The 18,399-nt window shown below is 51.7% G+C and overlaps 1 protein-coding gene across 2 annotated transcripts in view; it reads right to left on the reverse strand.

The window, feature by feature from the left end:
• LOC146797915 (galactosylgalactosylxylosylprotein 3-beta-glucuronosyltransferase 1-like) overlaps positions 1-18,399 on the reverse strand; it is a 641,970-nt gene that overhangs the window by 452,764 nt on the left and 170,807 nt on the right. The gene's annotated exons all lie outside the window — the stretch shown is intronic.

Genomic DNA, 18,399 nt, shown 5'->3' on the forward strand with positions numbered 1-18,399 from the left:
TTTTGAAAACGTTCACCCACCTGCAGGCGCAGGAGAGGTGGGAGGAAGGCGACGCTGTCCATCCACTGCCCACGCGGCAAGACAGCCTGGGCGCCCTGTTCAAGGCTTCCCCTCTGGGAGTCAGAATGCATCATTGGGAGAAAAAAGCATTACCAGGTGCTCGACCCAGAAGTCCCCCCACCCACCCATGGGTGAAGGGGGCTTCCATAGCGATGGGAGCAGGCTGCAGCCCCACTGCCACCGGTCCTTCCCGGGGTAACCAGGAGGGACCACGCAAGTCTTCAAACCCCTTGGCCCGGTCGCATGGGACTGGGTCAAACCGGGTACCTGGCAACGAGGAGGGTCACCCCAACTGCACTTCAGCCGTCCATCGCCAGGCAGCCCCGAACAGTGCCGGCGGGTTGGTGAGAAGCCCACCCCACCCTTGCCCAGGTCGGAGGCCCCGGAAGGGGATAGCCAGGTGGCTCCCTATCCCGCATGCCTCCCACCGAGTGCAGCCTGGGGTCGCCTCGCAGGCCCTCAGCTCCTTCTCTTCCAGGCCGCCCTGCCGCACGGGAATGGCCGCTCCTCGGTCGTCCAAAGCCCGGACCGGCCAGGACTCGGGCACGGGAGGGCCCAGGGCAGCAGGGTTTTTCAGGGTGGGGGGTGGTCCCTGATCGGCAATCTTCGCACACCCCTCTCTCTTGGGAGCCTGGTAGGGAAAGGAGCCCGCCCGCCTGGGTGGGAGCGCTCGCTGAAGGGGTGCGAGACACAGGGGTGCCGAAGCCTGGTGGCCGCGGCACCCCTTGGAACGGTTGTTCCGAGCTGCTGCAGAAATGTGCTGGGTGGAGAGGGGTGACGGCATGGCAGGTGTGGCCTACGGACCTGCCGGGTTGCAGCATCCAAGGGCCTGGCGCCACCCGACCCCTTCCGCTTGGGTCGGACCACTGAGGGAGCACAAGCTGCCGGGGCCGGGCCGCTTGGCCTCCACTCTGCTGGGTAGGGTGAAGGGCCTGCCGCCAGGTGGCAGGCCCTCGAGTCAGACGGTCCTTGCAGTGAGAAAGCTCTTTGATTGAAACAATAGCCAAGGCTGGCCAAGCAGTCCATCCCTAAATGGACCAAGAGTACCCAATCGATCGGAGTACGGCCGAGGCCTGCCCTGGCAGTCCGCCCTGCGCAGGGGATGCTGGTTTCGTGTCTCTGCCTGCTCTCGAGGCAAGCAGGCTCGGAGGAAAGGCCCATCCGGAAGGGGCTGAGAGGCAGGTGCGGAGCTGGGCCCCTGGGGGCCACGGCAGGCAGGCCCGGGTCCTGCCTTTCCTTGTCTCTGAATTGCAGATTTCACGGAGGCCTGACTGACCCTCTCCCTAGTAATCTGGAGGAAAATTACCCCCCTTTCTTGTAATCCGTGCACACCGAGTGACAGAGGGGTATCAAGGCACAAACGTGCCCGACCTCCTGGAGCCCTCTCTGGGATCGGGGAGGAAAATAAGCCCTCATCAGGACTTCCAGGGAAACGCGATCACTTGGTCACCCCATTGCAAACCATTGCGCGCGACCAGATGGCCAAGGGGATAGGTGCGACAAGATGGCCGAGGGGAAAGGCACGACCAGATGCCTGGGCTCGAAGTGCGGCCATCTAGTCGCTCTGTGCCCTAACGAAAGGGTGAGCGGAATCTGAGTCAAGGGGGGCCAGAGGGCCAGGGCCCCAACTGGGCCTCAGCCATGGGGCTGCAAGGGGGAACCGGTGGGCCCTCTGGCCCGGGGCCCGTGGACACCTTGACAAGCAGGCGAAGTGGGGGAGGTCTGCATAGGACTGACAGACCCCCGTCCCAGGCCCTTGGCATAGCAGCAGGCCAGGGAGCGTCACCTGACCCAGTGCCCAGTGGGGCCCCTGGACCCAACCAGGGGCTCCCGTCTCAGAGGCGCAGGGAAAGCCTCCCCAAGCCCGCAGGACCCCGTCCCGGGCACTCTGCCATGCGGCAGGCCTGAGGACGGAGCCCGGGGTGGGGAGGCTGCCCTCACCGGGGCCCTCAGGGGCCCCAGATGAAACTCCTGAACCCAGCCAAGCGAAGGGGGCTCCCTAGGCATGACGGAACCCTGTCTTGGGCCTTTGGCATAGCGGAAGGCCGGGGGACAAGGCCCAGGGCTGGAGCACCCAACCTGGGGCCCGGTGTGGCCCCTGGACCCAGCTGGGGCTCCCGGACCCAGAGGCACAGGGGAAGCCTCCCAGGGCCCACGGGACCCCATCCCGGGCTCCCTGCCACGCGGCAGGCCCAAGGACGGAGACTGGGGTTTGTAGGCCACCCTCCTCGGGCCCTCAGGGGCCCCAGATAGAGGTATTGAACCCAGCCAAGCAAGGGGGGGCTCCCTGGGCACAACAGAACCCCATCACCGGCATTCGGCATAGCGGCAGGCTGGGGGACGGGGCCCAGGGCTGGAGCACTCAACATGGGGCCCGGCGGGGCCCCTGGACCCAGCAGGGGCTCCTGGGCCCAAAGGTGCAGGGGGAGCCTCCCATGGCCTACGGAACCCCATCCCGGGAACCATGCCATACGGCAGGCCTGAGGATGGACCCAGAGTGAGGAGGCCACCCTCCCCAGGGCCCCTCGGCCCTGGACAGAGCTCCTGAACCCAGCCAAGCGAGGGGGGCTCCCCGGGCATGACAGAATCCCGTCTCGGGCCTTTGACATATTGGTAGGCCGGGCGACGGGGCCCAGGGCTGGAGCACCTGACCCATGGCCAGGCAGGGCCCCTGGACCCAGCTGTGGCTCCCGGGTCCGGAGGCACAGGGGAAGCCTCCCCGGGCCCACAGGACCCCATCCCACGCAGCAGAAACAAGGACAGACCCCGGCTTAGAGGGCATCCTCGCCCATCTAGCTGCCAGCTGAGGACCCCTAGGCCTAGGGGGGTTCCGGAGTACCCTGTCCCTAGTATTCCGGAGGAAGGGTACCCCACTTTCTGCTAACTCGTGCTCACTGCGAGACTGCGAGGACCCTAGCCACAGATGCGCCTGACCTCCTGGAGCCCTGGCTGGGATAGGGGAGGCGGATGACCCCTCATCAGGACTTCCAGGCCGGCCCGGCCATCTGGTCGCCCCATGGGAAAGCATTGCGAGTGACCAGTTGGCCGAGGGAAAGGCGCGACCAGATGGCCAGGTCCGAAGGATGCCCATCTGCCCGCCCGTGCCTTCGCAGAAGGGCTCCCGCCTGCCCTTTGAAGGGCTCGGGGGGGCTCTGCTTCTCGGGGCCTCAGAGACCCCAGCTGGGCCTCAGGCACGAAGAGCCCGCAGGAGTTCTCGGGCCCGGATGCCCAAGGGAAGACCGGCCAGGGCCTGATGGAACCCGTCCAAGGCACTTTGGCATGCAGAGGGCTGGAGGAGGGAGCCCCGGATGGTGGGGAGGTGTTGTCCGGGCTGAACCCATCTGATCCCCGGCAGAGAAGCGCCAGCCCGAGAGGGGTTCCGGCATACCCTGCACCAAGCAATCCGGAGGACAGCTACCCTTCTTTCTGGTAACCTGTGCGCACTGAGTGATGGAGGGGACCCAGGGCGCGGACGCCTTACCTCCTGGAGCCCTGGCTGGGATCAAGGAGGTGGACGACCCCTCATCAGGACTTCCAGGCCAGCCCGGCCATCTGGTTGCCCCATTGGAAAGCATTGTGTGCAACCAGATGGCCGAAGGGAAAGGCGCGACCAGATGGCTGGGACTGAAGGATGCCCATGTGCCCACCCGAGCCTTCGTGGTAGGGTCCCGCCTGCCCTTGCAGGGCTCGGGGGCTCCATGTCCCGGGTCTTGGAGACCCCAGCTAGGCCTCAGGGATGGGGAGCCCGCAGGAGCTCTCGGGCCCAGACACCTAGGGGAGGGCTGGCTGGGGCCTGATGGAGCCCGTCCCAAGTACTTTGCCATGTGGCTGGCCAGACGAGGGAGCCCCAGATGGTGGGGAGGTGTTGTCCAGGCCTAGGTCATCTGGTCCCCGGCGGAGAACCCCCAGCCTGAGAGGGGTTCCGGCTTACCCTGCCTCTAGTAATCCAGAGGAAAGCTATCCCTCTTCCTGGTAATCCGTGTGCACTGGGTGATGGAGAGGACCCAGGGCGCGGAGGCAGCTGACCTCCTGGAGCCCTGGCTGGGATTCGGGAGGTGGACGAGCTCTCATCGGGACTTCCAGGCTGGCCCAGTCATCTGGTCGCCCCATTGGAAAGCATTGTGCATGACCAGATGGCCGAGGGGGAAGGTGTGAACAGATGGCGGGGCCTGAAGGACGCCAATCTGCACGCCCCGAGCCTTTGCCGGAGGGCTCTCGCTTGCCCATGCAGGGCTCGGGGACTCTGCGTCCAAGGGGGCTTGGAGACCCCAGCTGGGCCTCAGGCCCGGTGCTGAGAATGGGGGTCCCCGGCAGACCTCTGACCGGGCCCATGGCGGGGCTTAACCCATCCCTGGGCTCGCCCAGCGGTCCCGGACCAGGCAGCACGGGGGAGGCCTCCACGAGCCGGCGTCAGGCCACCAAGGGCCTCAAGCCTATGCTCCTGAACCCAGCAAAGCTAGATCTGCCCCAGTACAGGTTCCTCTTTTGAGGGCCCCGATTGGCACACTATGCACCCCCACTGAAGCGGTGGTGCAAGTGTTTGCCTCCATTGCTGAACTTTGAGCCTAAGCTCCTAGGGAAGGTCCTGGCGGACCGCCTCCGGTCTTGCATCCACGACCTTATACACCTTGACCAGGCGGGTTTATAGCCTATATGCGGCTGCTGTATACAGACCTCACTGCATCGGTTTGCGCTGCGGGACATTTTTCTGCTCCCTTTCCCATCCGTCGGGGCACGAGGCAGGGTTGCCCCCTGTCCCCTCTGCTGTTTGCCCTTGCGATAGAGCCCCTGGCAGCATGGGTGCGTCAGGTCCCGCTGATTTGGGGGATGGATTGGACACAGGAGCACTCCGATAGAAGCGCACTTTACGCGGATGACGCTCTCTTCTTCATGTCAGACCCATGGTTATCGGGGCCACGGGTCCTCCAAATCCTTCGTGTTTTCGGCAAAACCACTGGGTTGTGCACCAATCCATCCAAATTCACACCTTTTCCTATTTACGGGGACCCGAGGAGTCAAGCCTGGGCCTCGGAACTGTGCATTGTCGATACTGGCTTCAAATACCTGGGGGTTTTCATTTCACCGTGTCCCACAGTCTCCTGGACACACAATATCGCTCCACAGCTCCCTGCTGTCCATAACGAGACAACGGTCTGGTCCCAGCTACCTCGGTCTCTATACATAAGGTCCGCCATTTTCAAGATGGTGTCCTTACCGCGCCTACTATATCGGCTCCAAAACTTTCCATACTCCATCCCTCCACAGGTTAATGCTCTTCTGAACAGGTTCCTATGGCAGGGGAGTGCGATTCGCGTAGCGCTCTCCATGTGCACGCAATCTGCGTATTGCATGGGTATTGCAGCGGCAGATGTCCAAGCATATTATTCCGCTTCACCTCATGGTGATAAATGAGTAGTGGTATGGGCCCCAGTCGGACCCGGCCTACGCAGTCAAGCAGATCGCCATGTCCGGCATCCCCTTGCTACACCTCTTGTATAGTAATGCATCTCTAGACACTCTGCCTCCGGCTTGCAGGATAGTCATACAAATCTGGAGGCGGGCAGTTCGGTCCATGGGATGGTGGGGTAGACTGACTTGCTCTACTCCCCTATGGCATGGCACCTTTCTTCGGCCTGTTGCGGGGCTCTGCGGTTTCTGTAAATGGGACCTCATCAGGATTTCCACGCTGGGGGATGTCATGCGGGGCACCACCCTTAAATCCTTTCAAAGGTTGCAGTTGGATTATGACCTCCATAAATCACAATTTCACCGCTACCCACAGCTTCGACATGCCTTAGACCCCCAGATATGCCAACTGGAGGCTCTGCCTGAGTTCCACATGTTAGAGGGTCGCCTATTGATGGGGGACATCGGGGACCACAAAATTAGGCAAATATATCAGACACTCAACACACACGCTAAGACAACTATCCATAAAACTAGAGCAGTATGTGCTGGGGATCTGCCGGCCCTCACAGATGATGACTGGGCCGAAGCCTTGGCCAGCCCTTGGTATTCAGCGGTGTCTGCTAGATACAGGCTCATCCAGTTTAAGTACCTCCACCAAGTGTATTACTGCACTGCCTGCTCTTAAAAAATTAAAAGAAAACTTTACATTTTTCGTTTTGTAAAGTTTTCCTTTAAGGAAAAGAGGCTGCTTTGCAAAAAAAAAAAAAGATTGCTTTATTGAAAAGCAATAACGGACATGGTGGTCTGCTGATCTCAGCAGGCCACCATCCCTGTGATTTTTGAGATTCCTAGGGGGTCGCAAATTGCAACCTACCTCATTAATAATAGGCCTGGGCGTAGTTCGCCGGCCCTCACAGATGATGACTGGGCCGAAGCCTTGGCCAGCCCTCGGTATTCAGCGGTGTCTGCTAGATACAGGCTCATCCAGTTTAAGTACCTCCACCAAGTGTATTACTGCACTGCCTGCTCTTAAAAAATTAAAAGAAAACTTTACATTTTTTGTTTTGTAAAGCATCTTGTTTTCCTTTAAGGAAAAGAGGCTGCTTTGCAAAAAAAAAAAAGATTGCTTTATTGAAAAGCAATAACGGACATGGTGGTCTGCTGATCTCAGCAGGCCACCATCCCTGTGATTTTTGAGATTCCTAGGGGGTCGCAAATTGCAACCTACCTCATTAATAATAGGCCTGGGCGTAGTTCGCTGAGTTTTGCTACGTGAAGTGACAAAAAAACTCTGCGAAGTTCCACGAGTGGCAGAGTGTAGTGCGAACTGCAGTTTGTGTTGGTATTCCTTCCGCTCGGGTATAAATTCTACCTGAGCGGCAGCTTGCGCTCGCGAACTTTCGGCTCACGATCTTACCATTCGTGATCGCAAACTTACCGTTTGCGATCACGAGCGGGGAAAAGACTCTGCTGCACATCGCAAACTCCGCGAACAGAGCAAAGTTTACCGCCCAATCCTAATTATTATTCATGTGGTAGGTCATTTGCAACCCCCTAGGAATCGCAAAAGGTGTACTATACATCTTCATACATTGCATTTTGAGATTTCCTAATTGACAATCCTTGTGATATGAAATTAGGGAATCGCAAAATGCTATCTACATACATATGGCCCTAAGTCTTTTTTATCTAGCTGACCATATTAAGGTTCGTTCTGTATTGCTGTGGCTTGCAATCAGAAAAAACACTGAGGGCGGGCTAACCAAAGACATCATTTTGGATTGTCTCTCTCTGTATAAGGGTTCACCTATTCCCTGGCTGGCCTATGTGAAAGACGAATATCGTAAAATTGGAATGCACACTGCTTTCACTGAACCAACATCGTGTATAGATGTAGATAAAAAGATAGTAGCACAAGCACTTTATGATTATGAACAATCACTGCATCTAAGGTATATAATGGTGAAGCCAAATGTGTCTACATATATTCGATTATGTGAATCTGATTGCCCTTCTGATTACATTTGGCATGCACGGAATAGATGGGAGCGATCTTTGCTATTACATTTTAGAGCATACACAATAAAATACCTGTTGTGCTTCCCCCATGGTTTTGTCCACAATTTAGAGGCTGTACCGTGTCCCTGTGATAATGATTCAGGTTATTCAATGATCCATTTTATATTCTTATGTAAATTTTTATGTAAGGTTACAAGATTGTTTTTAATTTCGTTTTAAAAAACGTTTTTACAAAGTACTGGACAATGCATGGTGGGGCCTCATTAAAATGTGATGTGCAAGCTCGTAGGTCTATGTTGCTCTAAAATTATTTTAACGCATATAGTTATGTTTTAACTTTATAATTATTGTTTTATTTGTTTTATGCTTTACATGACGTAATGTTGCATGTGCTTTTATGGTTGTTATTATACTTCCGAATAAAGCTATTTATTGATTGATTGATTGAAATGACATATTCACTCACTCATACACACAGTGACACACTCTACAACTCACTAATGCATACACTGACACATCCATGGACACACTGATGAATTAACTGGCATACTCACTCAGTCCTACGCACCCTGACATACCCCAAGGTCTAATACATACATTAACACACCCATCGATATACATGCATTTTCTGATTAAATCACTGACTCAATCATATACACACTGAAGACAAACTGATACATACATTAACACACCCATGGACACATCAATCCATTGACAAATGTATTCAAACAGCCACTCACACACATCCATCCTGACATACTGTAGGACTAACTGATATATACAATGTCACACCGATGAATTCACTAATACATTCACTAACACACTCACTTCTACACACCCTGAGACAGCCTAGGACTCCCTAATACATACACTGACACACACATGAACACACTAATACAGTAACTAAAATACTCACACACTCACTCGTACACACATTGTCACATGGAGGACAAACCGCTACATGCACTGACACACCCATCCATGCAATAATGCATTCACTAACACACTTACATGGTGCAAGGGTGCCTGCGCCGGCGCATGGCTGCAGTTTGTGCACCAGTGCAGGGGAGAGCACAGGAATGCCACATTTTATTGTAAATATGTCGCATTCCTGGGCTTCAGAAGTGCCGGAGTGTGGGGCAGCCAAAGGGCTTGCGTTGCCATGCTGGAGCACTTCCTTGTAGACCTACCCCCCGGTATTTTAGGGACAAACAGAGCAAGGAGAAATTGCTGAAATGCGTGACACAATACTTTCAAGAAATTAAAAGCTCAGTGGAGGAGTCGTCCACCCTATGGGAGGCATATAAACCCGCAATATGGGGACATGTGCAAGCTCAAATAGGGATACAGAAGAAAAAAAAACTTGGAAGATCTCGAGGCGATTGAAAAGGAGATAAGCCATCTTGAGAAGGGCATCAGTGGAGTGCACAATCTGGACTCTAAAGAAACCTGCAGGCTTAAGCTCAAACAGCAAGAACTTAGACACCTGAGTGAACATAGGGCTCACAGCCACATTAAGGAAATGCAGTGGAGGCTATATGACATGGGAGATAAAACAAATAAAATGCTTGCCTGTCTTGAAAAGACGGATACGGAAAGGAACTGGGTACTGGAGATATAATCCAGATGGAGGCACCCATAATACTAGCGGAGGCCTTTGAGTGATACTACGAGACACTCTATATCCCCTCGTCGACTCCAAGGACAGAGGACTGCACAGAACTACTTAGAGAAATAAACATGCCATCACTGACCACTGAGGACAGAGATGCATTAGAACTGGACTGACGATTGAAGAAATAATGAATGCCCTTATGGATCTACAATCTGGGAAGGCAGCGGGCCCGAATGGCTTACCTGTGAAAATGTATAAATGTGTAGCAATTAGGATCGCACCTCACATACTTAATATGTACCAGGAGTCTCTGGAAAAAGGGCAACTCCCAGCGGATGTCCGTAGTGGTAATACCAAAGAAAGAGAAAAATCGGACAGAGTGTGGATCCTATAGACCAATTTCACTATTGAATGTGGAAGTGAAAGTTTTTGCAAGAGCGTTGGCGACTAGGTTGCAGACAGTGATCCCCGAGCTGGTCCACCCAGACCAATGGGGATTCATGCCTCAAAGAAGCACAATACTGAATCTTAGGAGGCCATATGGGGTGCTACACTGGGATAAGACAGACCAAAAAGAAGATGTACGTATACTATTGCTGGATGCACAAATGGTATTTGATAGTGTGGAATTGGAACATATGTTTGAATCATTGCACAGACTAGGCTTTGGCCCTAAGATTTGCGAATGGGTTAAACTGCTATACCAAGATCCCAAGGCCAGAGTAAGGGTTAATGGGGTAGTTTCACGTCCTTTTCCGCTCCGGAAGGGCACCCATCAGGGATGCCCACATTCGCCAACGATCTTGGCTTTCGCTCTGGAACAAATGGCAGCATGGGTGAGAAATTATCCTGTCCTCTCAGGAATTGAGGGGGGAGGTGGATGGGAGGACAGGATATCTCTGTACGCCGACGATATACTGCTATATCTGACCAATCCGTATAAATCAGTACACAGGGTGTTACACATTTTCCAACTGTTTGGGAGTTACTCGGACTATACGATTAACTGGAACAAGTCTCTGATTTTTCCACTAAAGGGAAATATCCCCCAGCGGTTCATTGCAGCAGTACCGCTTACTCCCAAGTATAAGTTCACATATCTTGGCATTCAAATCTCGCTAAATGAAGACGAGTTTCTGACCGACAATTTACGGGGAACAACCTTTACAACGCAACTTTTACAACGCACTACACTTACAACGCATTTTTTACAACGCAAAATCCATTACAACGCATTCCATTACAACGCATGACACTACAACGCATTTTTAAAAACTACCTTTACAACGCATTCCATTACAACGCCTACTACCTTTACAACGCATACCATTACAACGCATAATATTACACTACACTATCCAACACTTACCCTACTGTTGCACCCCCTGGAGTTAGAATAGTAATTTTTACCCCTATACTATCCAACACTTACCCTACTGTTGCACCCCCTGGAGTTAGAATAGTAATTTTAACCCCTATACTATCTAATACTTACCTTAAATGCAATTTAATATTATGCGTTGTAATGGTATGCGTTGTAAAGGTAGTAGGCGTTGTAATGGAATGCGTTGTAAAGGTAGTTTTTAGAAATGCGTTGTAGTGTCATGCGTTGTAATGCAATGCGTTGTAATGGATTTTGCACATACCAAGGGGTACAGCATGCAGCAGCACCGCGGGGTGCTAAGCCAGGATACCCAGGGATGTTTAGCGGGTCCCCTGGAAGAACGATGGCGCCCCGTTAACCGAAAGGCGGTTGTGGGTCTGAGCAACCGGGGGCTGCCATGTATGCTCCGCCCACCCATCACGGGGGGGCGTGTGAAGCATGTGGACTGGTGGTCCACGGATGGGAGGGGTGGACCCTCCCAATATTTGGTATACACCAGTTGGCGGTGACTCTAGGCTTATCAGACGGGCAGGCGGCATAGGGCTGGCCTGCCCTGGGATCGCCCGTAAGATAACCCACCTTGTTTGCATATTGGTTATGCTAATAAACCTGCAGCAATATTTCTCCACTTACATTACAGTGTCGTGTGTTTTATTTATGCACTTATGTACTTATGTGCTTTGTGATAACTGTTGCCGATATTGGCACTATGTAAGGCTGCCCGGGGGGGGGGGGTTGCGCAGCGGCCCGCCCCTTGGAGGGCGGCCGCCTTAGTGCCACAGGAAGGCACAGGGGTGGGAGGTCGAGTCCCTGGGCTAGTCCGGGGGAGACCCCAACAGATAGCTGTTTCCGGCGAGGGCGGGCAGGAGACAGGGGTACTTATACTGTCTCCGCCCCCTCCTCGTCCTCTTGTCCGCTCGTTCGCCTTGCCCGCCCCTCCGCTTACCCGGCGTCCGGAGGGACAAAAGGGGGGGGGGGGGCAGGTTTTTTCTAACAATTTTACTTTGTGTTGCAGGAGGAGTTACAGGGCGATCCAGGGTCTGCACATACCAAGGGGTACAGCATGCAGCAGCACCGCGGGGTGCTAAGCCAGGATACCCAGGGATGTTTAGCGGGTCCCCTGGAAGAACGACGGCGCCCCGTTAACCGAAAGGCGGTTGTGGGTCTGAGCAACCGGGGGCTGCCATGTATGCTCCGCCCACCCATCACGGGGGGGCGTGTGAAGCATGTGGACTGGTGGTCCACGGATGGGAGGGGTGGACCCTCCCAATATTTGGTATACACCAGTTGGCGTTGCCATGGTGACTCTAGGCTTATCAGAGGGCAGGCGGCATAGGGCTGGCCTGCCCTGGGATCGCCCGTAAGATAACCCACCTTGTTTGCATATTGGTTATGCTAATACACCTGCAGCAATATTTCTCCACTTACATTACAGTGTCGTGTGTTTTATTTATGCACTTATGTACTTATGTGCTTTGTGATAACTGTTGCCGATATTGGCACTAATGTTCCCAAAAAATTGCTTCAGCAATTAAGGCCGCACTCCATTGAAGGTACGATAACATCTTTCTTTATTCATAACAGACAGCTTCCCCTCCCGTATCTGTGTCCTGCTGGCCTTACGCGTTGCAATGAATTCCTCTCCTTTTTTTCAGAGGCCACCGTGAGCACTTGCCAGGTATAGTGCGTAACCAGCAGCCCCTGCATGCTCATTAATTCTGTTCAATTGGCCTCCGGTGTGCCCATAATTCCATTTAACATTTCCATTGCATGCTGGACTACCTAGTTTGTTGTGCACCAATTTAACCCTCCAGTGGGTTCAAATGCTCACGTTACATCAAGGACAAATTATTCAGCCCCCATTGAGCCCCCGGAGGAGATTCTGTCTGTTAAAATCACGGCACCTCCAACGCCAAATTCAAGAAGAATTTATATATATTATATATATATATGTATGTGTTTCCAATCATTTATGGCTTATAGCTGTAGGGTGACCCGTTTTTCCTACATCCAATTGGGTTCAATTGCATTGGTGGTCCTGGTCTAAATGTTCTTAACTGGAGTGCCGACGCGCATTTCGGTATAGAGCACAATATGAGGTCAGCCTTCTACAGGGCGACAAACAAAATGGGAGGGAGCGACATAAGTCACCAAGGATTTGAAGAAGGATGAATTCCTATATACACATCTGCCTGAAAAATAGTCAAGAAAAAGTGGCTGGTAGCGTTCACTGGAAAGCGACGCTATAACAAATACTCAGATATGAAGAAGGAGAACATGGAAAGTTATGTGAATAGAGATCAATCTCAGCATAATGAATCTGCGCAAGCATCAAAGACTCTCAACGTCAGCATGATTATAAGAACAAATCGGTCCAATGAATTTCTCTTTAACTTCCAAGCCTTGAATAACTCTGTCCGATCCCAAATCGGTCTTCATTACAAGCGGCATTCCTGGCCTCTCCCTTTGACGCAGAGCAGCGAGTTGTCTTGCTCCCGTGCACAAACTTCTTATAACTCTGCATCCCTGCAACTGCTCACTCAGCACTGTATTGATAACCCCTCTCATCTTACATCATGCCCACACTCCTTTTCGAACAGAGACAGTTGACGCAACTGCAAGCACCCCCTTACTCTAAAAGTGCATTCATTTGAGTGGCATGTACTAACATTTAAAAACCTCTTGTAGCAACATGGTACCAAGCTCATTTATAAAATGCCCTTTTTGGCTCATATATTAATTATGTTTATATATATCAACATTATTTGTGAATAATGAATATGCACACTATTATTAACCGGCGAAAAATATATTTATTTTTATAACTACAAAAAATAATATACATCAGTAGCCAATGTGTATTATATATATACGCGTCAGGACTTGATGGCATGATGTTCCTGTGTGCCTTAGTGATTGCTGTATAGAGCTGCCCGTCGGAATAAATGATTTACACATTTGTACGTGGCTCTCCATGTTGGGAACTTCTGTTTGTGATGCAAATTTTTGCGGCCCTCCCAGGTCGCGGAGAGCCCTCCCGCGGATGAGCGGGTCCGCTGAAGTCATTAAAGCTTCGGGTGAAGGAACGATGTGTGTTCGGCTGGGAGATACCAGCTTTGCGGCATTCATGCAAGTTACACAGTCCCACTGGGAAGATTATCTGTGTTATATATGTCGGCAGCCGCTACTTACCTGTGATTTACACTAAAAGGGACTCCATTCGCCAGCATGCACTGGCTGACACGCCCATCGGGCGGAACTTCCTAAGCTGATGAAAAAGAAGGACGGTATTCTGCCTGCGTTTATATTGTCAGCACATGTGACCAAGGGCGCAAGGACGCCCGAAACGCGTCAGCACTTGATGGCATGATGTTCCTGTGTGCCTCAGTGATTGCTGTACAGAGCTGCCCGTGCGAATAAATGATTTACACAATTGTACGTGGCTCTCCATGTTGGGAACTTCTGTTTGTGATGCAAATTTTTGCAGCCCTCCCAAGTCACGGAGAGCCTTCCCGCGGATGAGCGGGTCCGCTGAAGTCATTGAAGCTTCGGGTGAAGGAACGTTGTGTGTTCGGCTGGGAGATACCAGCTTTGCGGCATTCATACAAGTTACACAGTCCCACTGGGGAGATTATCTGTGTTATATACGTTGGCAGCGCTACTTACCTGTGATTTACACTAAAAGGGACTTCATTCACCAGCATGCACTGGCTGATACGCCCATCGGGCGTAACTTCATAAGCTGATGAAAAAGAGGGACGTATTCTGCCTGCATTTATATTGCCTGCACCTGTGACCAAGGGCACAAGGATGCCCGAAACGTGTCAGGACTTGATGGCATGATGTTCCTGTGTGCCTTAGTGATTGCTGTACAGAGCTGCCCGTCCGAATAAATGATTTACACATTTGTACATGGCTCTCCATGTTGGGAACTTCTGTTTGTGATGCAAATTTTTGCGGCCCTCCCAGGTCACAGAGAGCCCTCCCGCAGATGAGCGGGTCCGCTGAAGTCATTGAAGCTTCGGGTGAAGGAACGATGTGTGTTCGGCTGGGAGATACCAGCTTTGCGGCATTCATGCAAGTTACACAGTCCCACTGGGGAGATTATCTGTGTTATATACGTCGGCAGCCGCTACTTACCTGTGATTTACACTAAAAGGGACTCCATTCACCAGCATGCACTGGCTGACACGCCCATCGGGCGGAACTTCATAAGCTGATGAAAAAGAGGGACGGTATTCTGCCTGCATTTATATTGCCAGCACATGTGACCAAGGGCGCAAGGACGCCCGAAACGCGTCAGGACTTGATGGCATGATGTTCCTGTGTGCCTTAGTGATTGCTGTACAGAGCTGCCCATCCGAATAAATGATTTACACATTTGTACGTGGCTCTCCATGTTGGAAACTTCTGTTTGTGATGCAAATTTTTGCGGCCCTCCCAGGTCGCGGAGAGCCCTCCCGCAGATGAGCGGGTCCGCTGAAGTCATTGAAGCTTCGGGTGAAGGAACGATATGTGTTCGGCTGGGAGATACCAGCTTTGCCGCCTTCATGCAAGTTACACAGTCCCACTGGGGAGATTATCTGTGTTACATACGTTGGCAGCCGCTACTTACCTGTGATTTACACTAAAAGGGACTTCATTCACCAGCGTGCACTGGCTGACACGCCCATCGGGTGGAACTTCATAAGCTGATGAAAAAGAGGGACGTATTCTGCCTGCATTTATATTGCCTGCACCTGTGACCAAGGGCGCAAGGACGCCCGAAACGCATCAGGACTTGATGGCATGATGTTCCTGTATGCCTTAATGATTGCTGTACAGAGCTGCCCGTTCGGATAAATGATTTACACATTTGTACGTGGCTCTCCATGTTGGGAACTTCTGTTTGTGATGCAAATTTTTGCGGCCCTCCCAGGTCGTGGAGAGCCCTCCTGCGGATGAGCGGGTCCGCTGAAGTCATTGAAGCTTCGGGTGAAGGAACGATGTGTGTTCGGCTGGGAGATACCAGCTTTGCGGCATTCATGCAAGTTACACAGTCCCACTGGGGAGATTATCTGTGTTATATACGTCGGCAGCCGCTACTTACCTGTGATTTACACTAAAAGGGACTCCATTCACCAGCATGCACTGGCTGACACACCCTTCAGGCGGAACTTCATAAGCTGATGAAAAAGAGGGACGTATTCTGCCTGCATTTATATTGCCTGCACCTGTGACCAAGGGCACAAGGATGCCCGAAACGTGTCAGGACTTGATGGCATGATGTTCCTGTGTGCCTTAGTGATTGCTGTACAGAGCTGCCCGTCCGAATAAATGATTTACACATTTGTACGTGGCTCTCCATGTTGGGAACTTCTGTTTGTGATGCAAATTTTTGCAGCCCTCCCAAGTCACGGAGAGCCTTCCCGCGGATGAGCGGGTCCGCTGAAGTCATTGAAGCTTCGGGTGAAGGAACGTTGTGTGTTCGGCTGGGAGATACCAGCTTTGCGGCATTCATACAAGTTACACAGTCCCACTGGGGAGATTATCTGTGGTATATACGTTGGCAGCGCTACTTACCTGTGATTTACACTAAAAGGGACTTCATTCACCAGCATGCACTGGCTGATACGCCCATCGGGCGTAACTTCATAAGCTGATGAAAAAGAGGGACGTATTCTGCCTGCATTTATATTGCCTGCACCTGTGACCAAGGGCACAAGGATGCCCGAAACGTGTCAGGACTTGATGGCATGATGTTCCTGTGTGCCTTAGTGATTGCTGTACAGAGCTGCCCGTCCGAATAAATGATTTACCCATTTGTACATGGCTCTCCATGTTGGGAACTTCTGTTTGTGATGCAAATTTTTGCGGCCCTCCCAGGTCACGGAGAGCCCTCCCGCAGATGAGCGGGTCCGCTGAAGTCATTGAAGCTTCGGGTGAAGGAACGATGTGTGTTCGGCTGGGAGATACCAGCTTTGCGGCATTCATGCAAGTTACACAGTCCCACTGGGGAGATTATCTGTGTTATATACGTCGGCAGCCGCTACTTACCTGTGATTTACACTAAAAGGGACTCCATTCACCAGCATGCACTGGCTGACACGCCCATCGGGCGGAACTTCATAAGCTGATGAAAAAGAGGGACGGTATTCTGCCTGCATTTATATTGCCAGCACATGTGACCAAGGGCGCAAGGACGCCCGAAACGCGTCAGGACTTGATGGCATGATGTTCCTGTGTGCCTTAGTGATTGCTGTACAGAGCTGCCCGTCCGAATAAATGATTTACACATTTGTACGTGGCTCTCCATGTTGGAAACTTCTGTTTGTGATGCAAATTTTTGCGGCCCTCCCAGGTCGCGGAGAGCCCTCCCGCAGATGAGCGGGTCCGCTGAAGTCCTTGAAGCTTCGGGTGAAGGAACGATATGTGTTCGGCTGGGAGATACCAGCTTTGCCGCATTCATGCAAGTTACACAGTCCCACTGGGGAGATTATCTGTGTTACATACGTTGGCAGCCGCTACTTACCTGTGATTTACACTAAAAGGGACTTCATTCACCAGCATGCACTGGCTGACACGCCCATCGGGTGGAACTTCAAAAGCTGATGAAAAAGAGGGACGTATTCTGGCTGCATTTATATTGCCTGCACCTGTGACCAAGGGCGCGAGGACGCCCGAAACGCATCAGGACTTGATGGCATGATGTTCCTGTATGCCTTAATGATTGCTGTACAGAGCTGCCCGTTCGGATAAATGATTTACACATTTGTACGTGGCTCTCCATGTTGGGAACTTCTGTTTGTGATGCAAATTTTTGCGGCCCTCCCAGGTCGTGGAGAGCCCTCCTGCGGATGAGCGGGTCCGCTGAAGTCATTGAAGCTTCGGGTGAAGGAACGATGTGTGTTCGGCTGGGAGATACCAGCTTTGCGGCATTCATGCAAGTTACACAGTCCCACTGGGGAGATTATCTGTGTTATATACGTCGGCAGCCGCTACTTACCTGTGATTTACACTAAAAGGGACTCCATTCACCAGCATGCACTGGCTGACACACCCTTCAGGCGGAACTTCATAAGCTAATGAAAAAGAGGGACGTATTCTGCCTACGTTTATACTGCCAGCACCTGTGACCAAGGGCGCAAGGACGCCCGAAACGCATCAGGACTTGATGGCATGATGTTCCTGTGTGCCTTAGTGATTGCTGTACAGAGCTGCCCGTACGAATAAATGATTTACACATTTGTACATGGCTCCCCATGTTGGGAACTTCTGTTTGTGATATATATATATATATATATGTATATATATATATATATATATATATATATATATATATATATATATATATATATATATATATATATATATATATATATTCTTCAACAGCACTTCCCCGCCGCCGCTCCGTCTCCGTCCTGGGTGCATTCTCCCGGCAGTGGTGAGCCGCCTCAACACGAAACAACCAACACGTAAAACGTGTAAAGCGGAGAGCACTCCAAAGCAAAATCCGGGAACGATGTTTCTTTTTAAAGCATGAGTGCTTTATTCAGCAAGTTCCCCCCCCCCCTTATTCCATACCCCGAAACGCTGACAGACGCGTTTCGCCGACTGGCTTTTTCAATGTCAGTTTCCTTAAGATTACGCGGTCACATTTAAACTTAGGTCTAATGTCACATGGTAAAAAAGTAATAACATAGAAGATGGACTTTCAGCAGCATTGTTCGTAAATCCATGGTTGCCATCTTGTAGTGACATATATTTACAAAGTAATGTGCCTTACAATAATACAAACAATATGTTTAAGTGTTTAAAAATTTGGCAACAGTGCAATCTGACAGATGTTTTTCTAGTCAAGGAGATTGTGGAGAGGAAAGCAGATGGTATATGATGATATTCAAAAATAATAATATGCATTTCCCAAAAGTAC

The sequence above is a fragment of the Triturus cristatus genome, chromosome 9 (genome assembly GCF_964204655.1).
Source record: "Triturus cristatus chromosome 9, aTriCri1.1, whole genome shotgun sequence".
In the NCBI taxonomy this organism is placed as follows: domain Eukaryota; kingdom Metazoa; phylum Chordata; class Amphibia; order Caudata; family Salamandridae; genus Triturus; species Triturus cristatus.